Below are 16911 nucleotides of genomic sequence, written 5' to 3'. Positions count from 1 at the left end.
CCAGCCCAGTTTCCGCAATGTAAACACAAACACGCATACACTTTTGCCAGCCTGCATAGGGAGCCATTGCCATTACTGATAGCCTACCTTAGTATTAAAAAATAAACACAACAAACATAAAAGTAAACCAGATACCTGTCTCATAAGGGCAATTAGCTTAGTTGGAAAAGTGAAAATTAATGTATGTCTCCTCCTCAGTGGGACCGGGGGCACTGGGACAGTGGCACTCAACAAACACTTCTTATAACTTCACCGTCCTCAGAAGACTTCTTGAGTTTAGCCCATAGACTATATCATACATTGACGTAGTTTCTGTGACGTCACCCATTTGTTGGGGGTTGCCATATTGGAAATGCTGACTCAACTTAACTTTCCGTCGACCTAGTATGACGCAAAGAGGCGGGCCTTTAGTCTCCTTGCTAACAGCTACAAGGTGCCTGCCTATCAGTGAATTGAGCCATGCCCTTAATAAGACAAAACTTGTGGGTTTAATATCTTCAAAAATAAGTAGTAATAAAAAAAATCACCTCCATACAGAGAAATGATGTATTCACACCTTATGTATTCTTATTTAAAGATCGTCTTTTTTAAATGGGTGTGTGTGTGTGGTTTACAACGGTTATGCAGCCAGCCTCAAGCTGCTTTGGTTCAGTTAAAATGATGACTGATAGGGTTTGAGATAAACATAAATCTAACAGCAATATTAGAATACTTGGTTGTTCCTGAAGTTATAGGTGGGAATTCACTGTAGAGAGTTACATTTACAGAAAGCTCATGCATGTACGTCAAAATACTACACTTACACTGTTTATGAATATTAATTGCATGAGATCATGAGAATGATCAAAAACAGATTTTCTTTTAAAAAGTCACTTAAACAAATGCTGATGAATTCCTCATAGACGTTATTATGTAATCACTGTTTTGAAAGTCTTTGTTTTATTCATTTTCGGGGCCATGTGTTTGTGACAATTTTGTTTTTGTTTCCATTATTTTGTAGTTTAATGCTATTGATTGTTTATTTGCTCAGATACTTAGTTTATTTTCCATTTTCATTCTGGATTTTTAGAATTGGCTACTATTACATCTTTGTTTTATGGATAATGGGTACGGTTACATGATGTTTTTTAATTCGGAATTAATAATTCGGAATTAAATAATTCGGAATTAAAGTTTTCTCCTTCATGTTTACATGGGAATCTTAATTCCGAATTGAGGTTTACATGGAAAATATGTTTAATTGTTTTTATTTAATTCCTCTTAACGTCTGGGGGTTGGGAAGGGTTCTGATTGGACAGGGGCGGGCGCGACGTAATTACGTTTACCGGAAGAAAACAGACTCCAGTTCCTGCTTCTTTCATTTTCTGTTACAACATGGAAGACCACACAATAAGTTCAAATTTCGCTTTGATTTTGACTATAGTTTTTAATAAGCAGCTCGACACAAACGTACTGCTTCACTTTCGTCAGCTGAGGAGGAGAAGAGAGATAGACGACCGGAGAAGGGAGGCGGAAGACCGGACTGTGGCGATTCAAAGCCGGTTAGTGCAAGGGCTGCTCTACCTCAGCCTGAAATATGAGCCCGCCAGCGCGGAGTATGTGCGTCATCGCGACAGGACAAGGGAACGAGCATGCGCAGAACGACAGGAATTAATTTAAAGCGGAATGAACGTATACATGATAGAGGAATTATTCAATTCGGATTTAAAATCAGAATAAACCAGCTACTTACAATTAAAGAGGAATTAAAAGTCTCATGTAAACGTAGCCATTGGCTACGTTTACATGAGACTTTTAATTCCTCTTTAATTCCGAATTAAGATTAAATCCTCTAAATCCACACCGTACCCAGTGTGTGATTTTAAATAATTGTTTTTCTTGTTTTTGTTTTGTTGTGTGGACCCCAGGAAGACTAGCAACCACAATGTGGAAGCTAAAGGGGATCCTAATAAATAAAGAAATAAATAAAGTTTATGCAGTGCATTATCAGGTTTAATGGTCATTTTCTAAACATATTTCAAGTTTTAGTCTTCTGATTCTCTGAAAGATGCTTTACAAACTTTAAAAAAGTAACATTTGGAGTGACCTTATAATTCATAGAGTTTTATCTGAATGTTAAAAAAAACATGCACCTAAAGCTAAGCTTGGCTCAGTCAGTTAGAGCCAGACTAAACCTTGAGACTGAGGAGGATAAAGGTAACAGAAACTCATAGACATATTAAAAAATTGAACTAAATCCAAACCAGATCTTTAATCTCACGGCCTCTGAAAATATAAAAAATACAGACTATCTCTGAGGATGGTAATGGAGAAAACAAACATGAAACCTATAAGGCCAATGCACACTTCTAGAGCAGCCAGCCTCCATCATCACTTTCACCACGGCATGTGAAATGAGGGTTATTTTTAATATCTGCTTGGGTGCCTTCAGAATAATGGGCGAATATTATTCAAGGTCACATCTCATTTGTCAGGCTGTGGGTTGAAGGAATGGACCAGTGCACTAAGGCTAACATTCAACTTTTACTCGGCTGATAAAAACCCACAGCAGCTTTATGAGTACACGCAGTTAAAAAATGGAAGAGTAACAGGCATTGGTAAGACAGAGGTGCACGGGCAGAGAGAGTTGTGGACAGCACAGCATGGAAGAGAATAATTTGCAGAGACGGACGGAAGGGAAGAGGAACAGGGGCTTAGGCTTGGACCAAATTGGAGAAAATCCATCAGCTTATTGCCTTGTGATGTTATAACAGAATGCCAAAGGTGGCAGGAAGGAGTGGCTCTGAGGATAAATCATGTTGCCTCGGCCTCCATGACAGCTTTAGTCACAGTGACGTCCACAAAGGGGGCTGTAGTGATCAAACAGGAGCTGTGATGACTTCATCCAAATGTCACACACACACCGCACTACAAACACCCCGTGTCTCTCTGGGCGAGCATTATTTGATCCTGGGAGACAGGCTCATGACAACGTGACAACTAGTCACATATCTGAGACAGTGAATGACAAGACCCAGTCTATCTATAATACATAGAATAGTAAAACAGATACAAAGGACACCATCACCATGTCATGCCTCACAGCTATATTATTAATCATAGAGGTTTGCAGCTTACTGTCCAGCAACGGTAAACTATTTCTGTGCTCTGCCACTGTGTGCTTGCAGCCCCACAACCCCTGATCTTAGGTTATTAAATCCTACAGCCCCCAGCATGCATCTCCAGCTAAGACGCTTCCAACCCTGGCCAAAGACTTTTATCTTCCTTCCCAGCACCGGCGTGGCACCTCCGTGATGCTTTCAATTTTCTGCTCTGTGCTTCTGTGTTTTATGGCCCCGTGCAAAGGTTCCAGACTGACTGGCTGGGCTGACCCGGACTCCCCGCCCGATGGTGCATGTGCTGTGGTTGGGGTGACATCAAGGCCACCGGCCAACCAGGGACAAGGCCGCGTAGCATCATCAGCCAACCACAGAGGACTCAGACACCCCATGAATAGATACACAGGAAGACATCATGTTATGTGCGTGCCGGGCTCTTACATACAAAGAGTGATCTAACACACACACTCACACTGAGCCATGCTGGGGTGACAGCTGATTTAGTCCTTTATTATTATTATGACTTTTTATAAAGCCCGTCCTTTGCTCTGAGCAGAGCGCAGATTCATTGGCACAGGCAAAGAGTCTGAGTCAGTCTTTGTTTTTGTTCCAGTTTCTATGGAAGTAGGTTATGCAAGGCTGAAAGGGAAACGAAACACCATTCGAAAGAGGCTCAAAAACTAAAATCACCTGCACACACAGATGGATTTAATAAGTAAACAACAGAGTCCTTACAGTCTGTGCATCCAGGAACAGGCAGTAGTCCTCTTTTATTTAAACAGGCAGAAACAAACAAAGTTAAAGCCATGTCTTTCTCTCTGAATATCCTCTCTGCTTCCTATGACTCTTTAAGCATTAGCTCTGAATGGCTACTTACTTCACCAGTGACTATTCATGTGTGAAAGTGATGATGGTCAGTGTATTCTGAGCGGCCACCAGTGTCGTGAATAATGCCTTACTGACTAATTACTGTAACTCCTCTTGTGTTTGTGGTAAGCAGTAGTGTATCTTGCTACTTTCAAGTTCCAGTTAAAATGACAGAAATATAAAAGGACTCTTTACTCACTACTTTATGTCAAATATACAACAACAACAACACAAGATTAATGATCTGACTTTGCAGGCACGGATACTCCTATGTCAGCACAGCAGCACTATGGGAAAAGAATATCGTGCAGTGGACACACAATGGCTAATGTTCAGTAGCTTGCAAAATACTTGCAGTTAATGGAAGAGACCTAAAATCAAACAACACTTAACTTTCATTGTTTGTTATAAAATGTAAGCCATTAGCAGTGTTGTGCGTGAACGGGCTAAAAGGAACGCATTCATTGAACGTGCTCATATTTTGGTGAACGGTGAACGTCTGTCACTCTGGAGGCAGTGAACAAGCGTTCACACCCCAGGAGGATCTGAGAGGTATACTCAAAAAACAACAACATGGGTGTCTGTTTTATCAACATAAGTATAATGTGTAGCTTCTATTATATTAATTCATGTTTAGTCGTTAAACATTTTGAAATCATGTAGCTTTAACATGACATGCAAAATCCTTAAAACTACATGATTGCTTTATGTCAATACAACCTAATGGGTTTAGGTAGGAATCCCATCTGTAATACCTCTCCAGAGCAGAAGATGGCAGTAACGTGCGACAGGCCCTATTCATCAGCCAAGGTAGCGTGCTTCTGGCAAAGAAGAGCCATTGCGCGGAGTTGGGAGAGATCGGCTGTGACTGACTGCAATTGGCGCGCTGGTGGCCTAGCGGTCTAAGCGCCCCATGTATTCAGGCTATAAAAAGCCCAAAAATAGAACTTACAAAAAAATATGCCATCCATAATCATATTACAAGTTATTGTGACCCAAGACAATGAAGTCAGACCCTACCTGAGTAAATATGTTGAAACAACCTTTACAAATTAAGTTGGACCCAAACATTACAAATAAGTAACGGTGACGTCAATAATTCATGTTCACTCAACATATTTACAATTAGTTGGTTCAACAAAATTGTGCCTTTCTAAATGAAAGCATTTTAATTAAGTGGAAATTCTTTCCATAATTTTATTACGTTCACCCAACACATTTTTACTTTGAGTGTATCAAAAGTTGTGGAGAGTTACAGATTGCTGTGTTTACTGTTGCCGAAGCACATACTGTTTTAGACAGGTGTAGCTTTTTGAGAATGAGGAACTGTTCTCTTTTAGTCTTTGTTTGTTCAGTGTTTCTCTACCCTTAGCCATTTAATTTAGGGGATTTCCCCCGTGTATTAAGGTGTTAAAGTCCGATTTTTTAGCGAAATACTCTGCTGACAGATTAGAGTTTTATGCTTGTCTCCGAGTTTTCAAAGCTGCAGATTTATTCCTAAGTTTAATTAGGATTTTCTTGTTTTTTTTCTGTCCATACTTCTGTAGAATAATACAACAATTCATGTAGTCTAGTAAATGCCAGGGATTGAGGGCTGGGGACTCATTGGAGGCTCTACTGAAAAAGAATATAGGTGCCACTCACAGCTGGTTCATTTTTTGGACCATGAACTTAGTCCAAAAAGAACAATGAACGTGAACTAGTTCATTTTAGTCTGTATAAACTGAACTTTGAACTAGTGTTAACTGGCACAACACTGGTCATTTGTACATTGACAGCTACTGCCTCAAAAGCTTAACCAAAATACTTTTCTTCATGCCTCAAGCATGCGAGAGCGCTCTGCAGTGAGACTGTATTAGTAAATGTTTTTGGTGGATTAGAGGTATGAAATAGGGATGGAATAAACAAAGACATAAAAGGTGTTTCCTCCCCTTTCAGGATCTATCTTCCAGTGAGCACACATTTCCCATGACCCCTCATCTCCCCTGGCTGATTATGCCCCCTCTTGGCACTCCCTGGATCCAAATCGAATCATTACTTGGATTGGAACTCCCCTAACTTGGCTTTTCCAGGTGTAAATACAAGGTTGATGAGAAGGTAACTCAATAAGGTGGATTTAAAGCGACCATTAGATGGCGGCTCGATGACCCAGCCCTGTGCTGAAGAGGAAGCTTTCCTGCAGGACCTCTAGGTGTCTCACTCCTTGGTGTGTGATTCAGTTTATTTCCTCTTTATGTATTTCAATCCAGTCGGAGCGGCTGGAAGGTCAAAGTTCAGGACCCCATCAAATCTCCCTCAAACCAGGGGCTTCTCACACAATTAAATCTGAATCCCATGTGTGGTGTGAGGCGAAGATGGAAGAAGCTAGCTCCCTTGAAATCGCTTAAATAGTAGCGGAGGTTTTTCCTGTGCAGGGGAATATAGTGTGATGCATTACATCTCTCAACCGAGCACCCATAGCCCACCGCTTAGCTGATCTTTGAAAGATATTGCTTATAAAAGAGATGACTCCAGGCGACGGCCAAGTTCTGTAGTTTTATTACACCTTGGGGCTACAGCGGCCTGTCTTTGGAGAGATAAGGTTGTACCCTTTTCATTTTGTATCCTCCGGCCGATATTTTAAGCCGGCTTGTTAAGGGCAGGCGAGCTGAGTGCTGGAACAGAGTTTGATGCATGGCTTTACAACAGGAGCCGGGCCCATAACGCTCAAAGGCCGATCATTACTGACCTTAATAGCCCAGTCTGCATCTGGGCTTGATTGATCGTGCCTAGCAGGTTGTGAAATGCGCCATCTGGAAGGAAGGAAGGTGAGATGGGCAAGCGGAGACGAGGGAAAAGGCAGGCAACACAAGCCGAGCACGGAAAAAAGGGAGGAGAAGAAGAGAGCAAGGGGGGAGACGAGGCGGGGGGAGAAAAAACACAAACCTAGACGATCTTGTGCTGAAATTGATGGCCAGAGTGGGATGCTGTGGAAACTTAACTGCACTAAGAGGCCCACCAAGCACCATAAACACTGTCCCTGACATAAACAACAACACTTAGCCAGACTTGGTGTATACAATATTCATCTGAGGAGCTGCTGCTTGGTAACTCTTGTTTACTCGCTCTGTGCACTTGGATAAAATCTGCTGCCTAGGTGAGACAGCAGGACGGGAGAGTAAGTGTGATATGTGAATAAGTGTGATTTTGAATGCATGTGTGTGTGTGTGTGCGCGCGTCTGTGAGGGATGAGCGAGGAACAGAGGGTGGTTAGGTCCACAGAGTGTCCCACTACAGCGCTTTATATCATAAAGTATGCATAATGTATGATCCTCAAGCACTACAATGGTGCCACGGATTATCATAAAGCACTCAATATTCGGCTACACAAATGAAGCCCAAACATTGTTAGGTCACCATTTGCATACACCCCCTCCCGCAAAACAAAAACCTGTTTTTCAAATAACACAACATTAACAGTAATATCATTTCACTCAAAAGCACCTTTTATCCAGCTGAAGTCTGTGAGAGCCTGTCCCTTCTGTCAAGCAGCACATGATGTGTGTACGTTCATGCATAGTAACTGCATCACTCAAACCACTGGTGCGCTATAAAAATTCAATGCTTTAAGTATTTAAGTTGGCAGAACACCGTCGAGCAGCCCCTCTCGTGTCAGCTGAAGCTCCCGAGAGACCATCCAGCTCGTGTTCTCTATTACCATACTCTCCTCTCAGTCAGTCAGTAAGTAATGGTAGTACAGTAGGGTGACCTAAAGTGGATCTGGTACAGTAAAAGGACTCTGACAGACTTCTTTTCACACCTCATAAGGCCAATTATATGGCTTGCTGAGTCATTTAAACCAGCAAGATCAAGTGAATGCAAAGAGCGTTTCAGTGTACTGACGTTTCATATCTCTGTCTTTGAGCTTCTGCATTCCAGAGGAAACCGGTGAGACGTATCGCATGCAACACGCCATAACTTTGGTGTTTAAAAGTGTTTAACAGCAAATTTATGAGTGCTGTAATCAGCAGCACAAAATTTCTTAGGGGCCAAGATTACACAAGGGAAGATGAAACATCTGGCAGAAGGTGAGCTAGGGAAGAAGAAAGAGAGGGTAAGATAACTGCACACATTTGCACCATGTGCTACATGTATGCTATCTCATATGTGTGTGCAGCAGAGATCAAGACACATGCACGATGCAGGCTTGTGAATGAGGTTTTGATAGAGAGATTGTGTAAGCGTGCTGGGGATTGTGCAAGCAAGAGTTTGTGTGTGTGCGTGTGTGTGTGTGTGTGAGAGAGGGAGAGGAGGGAGGGGAGAAAGGGGGAAAGGGATGACAGAGGGCCAGGTGGAACGGAGACTTCTGTCGCTGACTCAACACCTTTCTCATTTTATTACCAAATCATCCATGACAAACAGCTCTGGCGTTTGCAAAAGGTGAGGCGGGCGGGATAAAAGCTGGGATGAGAGCGGAGGAGGTCACCTCGACGCTGCAAACATTACATCAGTAATGTAACATGTCTGTGTCACTTCAAATGTCACCTTTACATGATGCAGTCATCCGTGTGTCACTTTTAGATATGCCAAGTTGACAGTGATTGCACACACTTCCTATAGACTCCCGAAGTCGCATCACAAAGGGGGCTGGCAAAGGAGAGGCGTTATCACCTGAGTGACTACCAAAAGAAAATGCTGCGTGACAACACAATCAATAGAGCCTGTAAAATATGAAGCAATCGTTCTTTGTGTTCGTTCAAAACCAAGTCAACCATAATAATGACAAAATATTTGGAACTGCGCTAAAATGGAAGGGCTGTGTATCTGTTTTATTGAGTGATAATAAGTTATCAGCTTCTGTTTATAGAAACAACATTTCTTAAATCATGTCCATGGTTTTTTTTTCTTACTCTGATACAAAGCAGAATTGTTTTCAACCCTTATATAAAGCCACTGTTGGATTACTCAGCTGCTGTTTGGACAATTCAGTACTAGAGAGTACCGGGAGAGGGGAGGCCTTTATGCCATTCTTTGATATTATTGAGGAAAGCCGCAGCCTTTTTTAGCTACGTGAGAGGAAGCAGATTAGCCTGATTGAGGGCCATAAGTTGCTAAGGAAGGAGCTCGGAGCGCAGCAAGCCAAGGCGTTGGAGTGGAATGGAGTTCATTCATGAGTTACGAGTCTGTTTCAGTGATGTAGTAAAAGAGGAATAAATCCTCCAAACAGCCCTACAAAAAAAAGAGGGGGGAAAACACAACCTCAGGCTTGTGATGGAGACTCATACAAGACAACAAGCTGAAGACTGAGACACTGGCAGCTGACACACTCACAGTATGCCAGAAAACCTCACCACAAATCAACACCAGATATAGTAAACAGCAGAAAATACACATCAAACTGCCATGCTACTTCAAACAACTTTTTTTCCCCCACTTTTATGTTTTACCCACAGTCAAGACAGCGCGGAATGCAGGCAAAGAGTAGCCCTGAGGACTGTCACACTCCTTTGTCAAGTTTATTTTTCAAGGAGATATTCCCTACTTAAGAGGCTGAGGGAGCGCGTGTAAAGTCCTGGACAGACAAGGAGCACGCCGATATAAATACCAACACGGCTAAGAGCTCTTCTCTCCACTCACAAGGACCCAGACCTGCAAGGACAAATGACCGTCCCTGATGCCGTCCCTCAGTCCCTGTGCTGAAAGAGGCCAGGTTAAGGTTAAGGGGACCTTAGCCCACCAACCACCATGAAGCTGCATTTACAAAGTCAAAGGCAGGGATGCTTTGTTAACTTGAGATAACCTACTTTACACATAGCGTTATCATGCAAGAAGAGTGACAGTAATGGTTTTGACTGAGGCAGAAAATTTGATAAGAAATTAAATGGTTCAGACAGAAGGTTTTGTGTGCATGTTGAGGATGGAGTAGGTAAAAATCTAATTAGTTTTCAGGTGTCAGTAAAGGATGTGTCGTGACTTCCTGTTTATTATCAGCCTGATAGTGTCAAAGCTCCCAGCGGAGACCAAGTGTGAGGGATTAACATGTCATCACAGAAGGGGGAACACAGACATTTTGACAGTTACACTCGTGAGCCGGGGCTTCATCTAACACCTGCCTCACACCTCCTGTCCAGAAGCGCACCTGTTCTGACACAGTGTGGGGCTGGGAGCCGTTCCTGGAGCAGTGTTTACACCTGTCCCGGCCTTACAGCTACACACCAAAACAGAGAGGAATAAAAGAGGGCAAGGATCAAAGAAACTGGGGGAAGAAGAAGAAGATGCAAAAGAAACAGCAACAAGAAATTGATGGAAATTTCCTGCAGAGAAGCTGGGGCGGAGTAATGGCAACGCCTGAGCACGCTCAGCGGCGCTGTGGTGTCGAGGTAACATTGATGCATGGTGTGACCTTACTTGTAATGCCAGCCTTAATCTACGCAAGTGGAATAAATGAAGTGGGGCCGCTGCGGACGTGTCACCCAGACTTATAAAGACAAATCCACCGCCGCTCTCAGCTGTGTACATGTATTCATAAAAGTCAGAGAGACGTCTCGACAGAGTGGAGTGCCCAGCGTTGCCGGCTGGCTGGCGACAAACGCATCCTGGCTCACGGTTGTCATGGCTGTGTGGAGCTGTCAATCATGAGGTGTAACACACAGAGAGAGTATGGGAGAAGTGAAGGTGAAAAATAGACGGCGAGAAAAAAAAAAAGGCAGAGGGAGAAAATAGAGAGAGAAAAAAGAACAAAAGGAAAGATGACAAAAGGGCAACTTGTAGGGCAATATCATATGTTAGAAGGTAGTATCATTGTACTAGGATTGCAAACAATGATAAGCTTTCGTCCAAAATTGGTATCACCAATTAACTAATGGCTGTGTTAAATACTTGATTCTGATTGGTCAAAACCCCCAAAAAACAGTAATTAATTCTTAAAGAGAAAGCAACACTGGAAGAATCTGATCAAACACGTCAAATCAAATTAATCTATGTAAAGGAGTTACAGAACATTTAATTCCTGCCTGTTGACACTGTGGCAAAAATATCCAGTTTCCATCAGCATTCTAAATTTATAACCACTGTGACAAGAACACTGGTTTCAGTTTCAGGCTGATCTTGATAGTTGGGGGATAATACTGGGTAACTTTAGGAAAACCAAGCCCAAACCATCTCTGACAGAGAGAGGTGGAACCAAACAGGCAACCTCTGGTCTCAAACTATGAAGCCCAGAAGTGTTATAAACTGCAATTCATCATGAATCCGCTTGAGGCTGGCTGCAGAAACAGCAGAAACCACATAGACATGAATGGGAAAAAGACGATCTTTGCAGCATTAATAAACATGTTTACAGCCTGGTTCAAAAAACGGCTTGGGTCTTTGTAGCTAAGTTCTCTATCGGCACACACTGTACGGGGGGAGAATTTTTTTCTAACGTGACGGTTCAGAAGATATTAAGATTACGACTTTTTGCCCAAATAAGGATATGACTGACTTGACTACCAGTCGGGAACGCATAGCTGTTGGCGAGGAGGCTCAAACTCTGCCCCTGTACGTCACACTCTGCCTGGTTGAGTTCCGCATTTCCAATATGGCTGCCGCCGTCGATTTGCTTCAAAACAGCGCGCAGGAACAGATGGCTGACGTCACGGATACTACGTCCATATTTTATACAGTCTATGGGTGGAACAAAATCCTGTCCTACAATCCAGGCAACGACAACAGAGCTGGTGAGTGTATCTCAAAGCTGATGAAAGTAAACAGTAGTCAAAATAGCATCAGTGTTAGAAGTTGGGCCATTTGCCTCATTTAAATTCCAAGGTGTGTTAACTAAAAAGCTTAGAGGAGAAGAGGAGCCAGGACATGAGTCAACATAAATATTCCTGCATAAGTCCCATTCATTTTACCTTCAGCAGAAATGTTCAGTTTAATATTAATTCCTCCTGCAACAAGGTTTATGAGAATCCTTGGAATCTGTGGAATTAGAGTGACTAATGTGTTCTAGGCTGTAAGTCAATCAATACAATCCTCTTTAGATCAATATTTAAAGTCAGTTTGTTTATGTCTGTAATTGGTAGTGTGATAATAAGCAATATCGTGTAAAGTGAATGGGTGTTTATGCAATCTATAATTCCAACAGGGTGAGCAGGACCCTGACGTGAAGACGAGGGCTCATCATCCCTCACTGACTTGATTGATCATTTAAACTAAAATGTCAAAAAGTTGTGAAAAAGGCCTCATCATTATCTCCAACAGCACAAAGTGATGTTATCTAATTGCGTCTTTACTCAAATCAACATCTCAAAAAAATTGTCCCTTTAATCAAAAAATGACAAATACAGCAAATCGTTGTACTTTAGAGGCTGAAGACAGGAAACGTTTGACATTTCTGCTTGAGACAGCATCAACATGAATCAGGGATTATCAAATAGTTTGGTGATTAATTCCCCTCAATTGACAAATGGATTAATCATCGAAGCTCCACGCTGTATCCTAAAAACATTCATAAAAAAGTACTTTAAAAAGTGCCAGCGGAGCCTGCTGTTGACACGATGAAAATCAGGGTTTTTAAGTATTTATCATCTTAAAAAGATTGTTGCTTTGCTCTAAATCTTCGGCTGTGTTTTTCTCAGACACTCCAGGGAAACCTCTGGTGGAAAGGACTCCCACAATGTATCAATCTGTTTATGGCCTTTACTTAAAGGGATCAATAAAGAGGGGAATAACTTTGGAGGAGTATCTAAGCTTGTGCGAGTATTTGAAAATGATTTGTGAGGACAGCTCCTGAACCTCGCACTGATTCGAGACAAACTGCTTTATTGCAAATTCCAGCGTGCTGACACTAACACAGCTTGTCATAAGCGCTCATTACAGTTTAAAGACGGATGTCCTGACAAACAATGTTTTCTGCCGGATAGCCGACTGGCTGTCAAGTTAGCCGCAGTCAATTCATACTTGGCCGGCTTTATTGGCATGTAGTTCAAGTAAGGAGCCATCATTGATCACCGCGCGTTTAGTCCGTTTGTTTCCGAGCAGTGGGAGCCGACCGGATTGACAACAGGTCGAGCGGTGATAGATGCCAGGCTGACAGAGGACATATGGATGTTGAGTACTGACACACATAAGGGGCACTGGGATGGGGGTGTGTCTAACATGCCAACAGTCGTATGTCCACTATGAGGTCTGCTCCCCCTCCCTCTCTGTCCCTCCTGCCCCCTGTCCGGTCCTCGCTCTGACATGGCTGTGATTAATGCCTCTGGCCAAGATGATGATAATAATGATCATAATTAATCAAGGGTTCTTCCTGCACCTCTAGGAGCCCAGCGTGACCTGGAAAAAACACAGCCAGACCTCTTTTCCTCCGTTCCTTCCTCCTTCTCTCTCCTCCCCTCTTCCTCCTCGTCTCCCTGACAGTCCTGAACCTCGGCCCGGCAGAAAGAGCCATACATTATCCTGCCATCACCACTTCTATTTATATCACACCGTCTATCACTATCACTTACTCTCCTCCACCCGCCTTTCCTCCACCCGCCTCTACAAAGTGGAGTTTTCTTAAAGCTGGCCCATATTTCCTGGTGGAATAACGCTGCCTATGCAAATGGCTGGGAGTCAAAGAGGCAGCAGCCTGGGTGACAGTGAGGAACTAACATCATCATTTTTTTAGACGTACACAGGAGCAGCGTCCAAAAACAAGAGCCACCGACTCTCGCTGCCTGGGGGCCTGGTAGGAGTCTCCCTCCCCCTGTCTCTTTCTCTCTCCCTCTCTCTCCCTCTCTCTCTCAACCCCCTGTGAGTGTATTCCTGATGGTTTGACATGTGTGTGTGCATGAGAGCATTTCCATGAGAAGAGTGCGTGTCTCTCACAAAGATCTAGAATATATGCAGCGGCAGAACGATATTTTAAATTCCTTGGCGGCTGCCAGGTAACAGTAGCCCGGAGCGATGGAAAAGTTTTTTTGTCTCACCTTCTCTTTATTTCCCCCGGTGAAGAGGATACAAAGCTCTTTTGCTCGGCTGAGTCGTACGTGCCAGGCATGTGTTCAAAACACCCCTCTTCTCCCAGAGCTACTCAACTGCACATTGCATAAAGCTCGTCTTATTGCTTTTTATTTATTTACCTTCTCTTAAAGTGTTGTGTCCAAAAGTGCTGAGGACCTAAAGGCAGGGGCTGACAGTATTCAAACATCAGAAAATGCATAAATCTAGAACTTTAAAAAAATAAAAAAGGTAGTGTCATCAGGTGGAGCTGTCATTTCAAAAGCATAAACAGCACCTTCCTCAGTGATGCAATAAACTGCTCCTATTGGTATCAGAATATGCAAGATCTTATTTTTCCATGAAATGTCTGTCTATCTTTGAATTTTCGTCATTTAGTGCTTTGAATCAATAAAAAGAAGGATAGCCTGAACACTTACTTAAAGACACAAAGTCTCCTTCATGTGGTGAATAAAAGAGAATGGAGATCAGATCGGTGTATGTGACCTGCAGACCAGATGACTGACAAGCTTTCTGATGGCATAGTTCACCATGTTTACTGTTGAAGATGATGAACTTCCATAAACAATCAAAAACTCACAAACTAAAATATGACTATATAATAATTTTACTACGGACATGTTTTAACATTACGAACGTTTTAAATATAATCCAGAAAGATGTCCGCATACATAATAAAGCATACTGAGTTAGGCTTCAGGAGGAAAACTTTTTTTTAAAGCTCCTGTGAGGAGTTTATGACTATTTATGAAACAGATTGAATTAAACAGTAGTGCCTCTTTATGACCCACAAAAGAAAACAAAACCATCAGCAAAAGAGAAACAACTTCTATACTGCAATTTTTAATGCCTGTAAACACTGCAACGGGGTAGGTGTCAGATGAGACCACTAACAGCAAGCTGGAGAAACAGACGGTTTTCCTTTACTTTTTCCTCACTGACGGTTCAAAGATAGCAGTTTGAGATTTCTATTTTTTTGTCAGAAAACAACTTAAACATGCACAGGAAAAAAACCTGCAAATATGGACAAGGTATTGCTTTGTCCACAGGGGGCGCCAAAACTGACAGAACCATGAAGATCCTTTATTTATTTATTTATTCTTTTCAAGTGATATTTTTGGCCTTTTTGCCTTTATTTGATAGGACAGCTGAAGAGAGACAGGAAATGTGGGGAGTAGAGAGCGGGGGGAGGACGTGCAGGAAATGGACGACCGGCCAGGAATTGAACCGGCGACCACTGCAACGAGGACTGTAGCCTCTGTATGTGGGGCGCTTAGACCGCTAGACCACCAGCTCCCCGTACCATGAAGATCCTTGCAGGAGTTATAAAGAGAGGCCTCATGGTGCATTTTCTTTGTTGCACTTTAAACAGATCGCATTTTTTTTAACTGGGCCTATAAAGGGCTTTCAAATGATACAAAATTAAAATTATCGCAATTAATCGCAGAATTTTCATAGTTAATCGCAATTAATCACCTTTTTGATCTTGCTTTTCAATTTTTTTTTTAACTCAAAACTATTTTGAGCTCCATATTAACAATGTAAAACAGTTATTTCCAGTGTCTCAATTCAGAAATCAAATTGTCTTGGTTACAATGGTGGCTTTAGAAGGCCACATAAAGTATATATCTAAATATAAATACATACAAGTGGGAAAACCTTCCTCATTTAAATTAAATAAGAGAAGTTGGTAATATTTTTTTAGAGGAAAGATTTGATCTGATACTCTTAGCTCAGACCTCTATGTGCCAATGTTTTCCTACTTTGTTTACATGTGTTTATTTTGTGAACACTGGATGTGCACACACCACATTATACACACAGTACTATGCAGTAGTTTGTTTGGTTTGTCATTGTTTGTCCTGTGCACCATTTTTCTGAGCATTTTGTCTTTAAAGACAATATCTGATTCAGCTGTGTATCTTGTATGTGGCTGAATGGCACCAGGGACGGCTTGACTTGACCTGAAGGAAATAAAGTGTGATCAAAAAACAAACAGTAAAAAGTTAATACAGGCCATAACTTAGAGTTTCAACAACTATCTGCCATTCTTCATATTTAACACAGCACTTGTGTTTACAACATGTCCCTCCAAAATCCATAATAAATCCAAAAAGCTGTTTTGTTTTCACCTCTAAATTGGCACCAAATAGTATGAGGGTGGCTCATAGCTTGAGCTTCATCTGTCTGCATCCGAATGGTGTGAAAGCATGACCAATAAACACAGGCCTTCATCCAGAAGTTAATTTCTTTTATGGAAACAAGCAGTGCCCGAGGACAGTTTACATTCGGACCTTTGCGATGTGTTGATTGTGCATGCTCGTATTGTGATAGCTATAAAATGATGATTTATTGTGCAGCCCTGGCGTAAAGATATAAAACATCTCTTTAGAGTAAGAGGCTGTATGAAATCACCTCCTCCTCACAGAGGTCTCATGTTCTCAATGCCAGTGTGTCTCACTTGAAGTTCTGACACATCACTTATCTCCGTCTGTATTTAGAGCTTTTCTTGATCTCACTGAAATCACGACACCGACCAAATCCTGCTGTACCTTTGTGCCAGGCCTAGCCGCCCACTGAAGATCCCACTATAGACACAGCTGCACATGACATCAACAGAGCTCGACCCACACACAGCAGGAACAAAGGCAGACCTACATTTACCCCCATACCAACCAGGTGGCCTACATTCATACTCCGAATTACATAAGACACCGGCTCCTTTCTTGTTCTCCGCTCTCACAGCGTTCCTCCTGCTTTTCAAAAATGTCTCACAGGGCGCCTCTGCCAAATTGAGTCCTTAAAACAAACAGATGAATGCATGGTACATTGCCTGTTATTATCGTCATCAGTGACGCTCAAACCCAACCACTAAACACATATGTACTAAAAAACGCACAATAGATCTGACTCCATCTCAGCCAGAGGTGCACTCTCCCGATTTACAGCACCGTTCCTCTCTGTGTAAGTGCCATAATGCTTT

At 42.2% G+C, this 16911-nt stretch overlaps 1 protein-coding gene across 1 annotated transcript in view; it reads right to left on the bottom strand.

The window, feature by feature from the left end:
- camta1a (calmodulin binding transcription activator 1a) overlaps positions 1-16911 on the bottom strand; it is a 262194-nt gene that overhangs the window by 110811 nt on the left and 134472 nt on the right. The gene's annotated exons all lie outside the window — the stretch shown is intronic.

This window comes from Notolabrus celidotus, chromosome 11, assembly GCF_009762535.1.
Source record: "Notolabrus celidotus isolate fNotCel1 chromosome 11, fNotCel1.pri, whole genome shotgun sequence".
Classification (NCBI taxonomy): domain Eukaryota; kingdom Metazoa; phylum Chordata; class Actinopteri; order Labriformes; family Labridae; genus Notolabrus; species Notolabrus celidotus.
The sequence above is the reverse complement of the archived record's forward strand: the minus strand, read 5'-3'. Positions and strand labels throughout refer to the sequence as shown.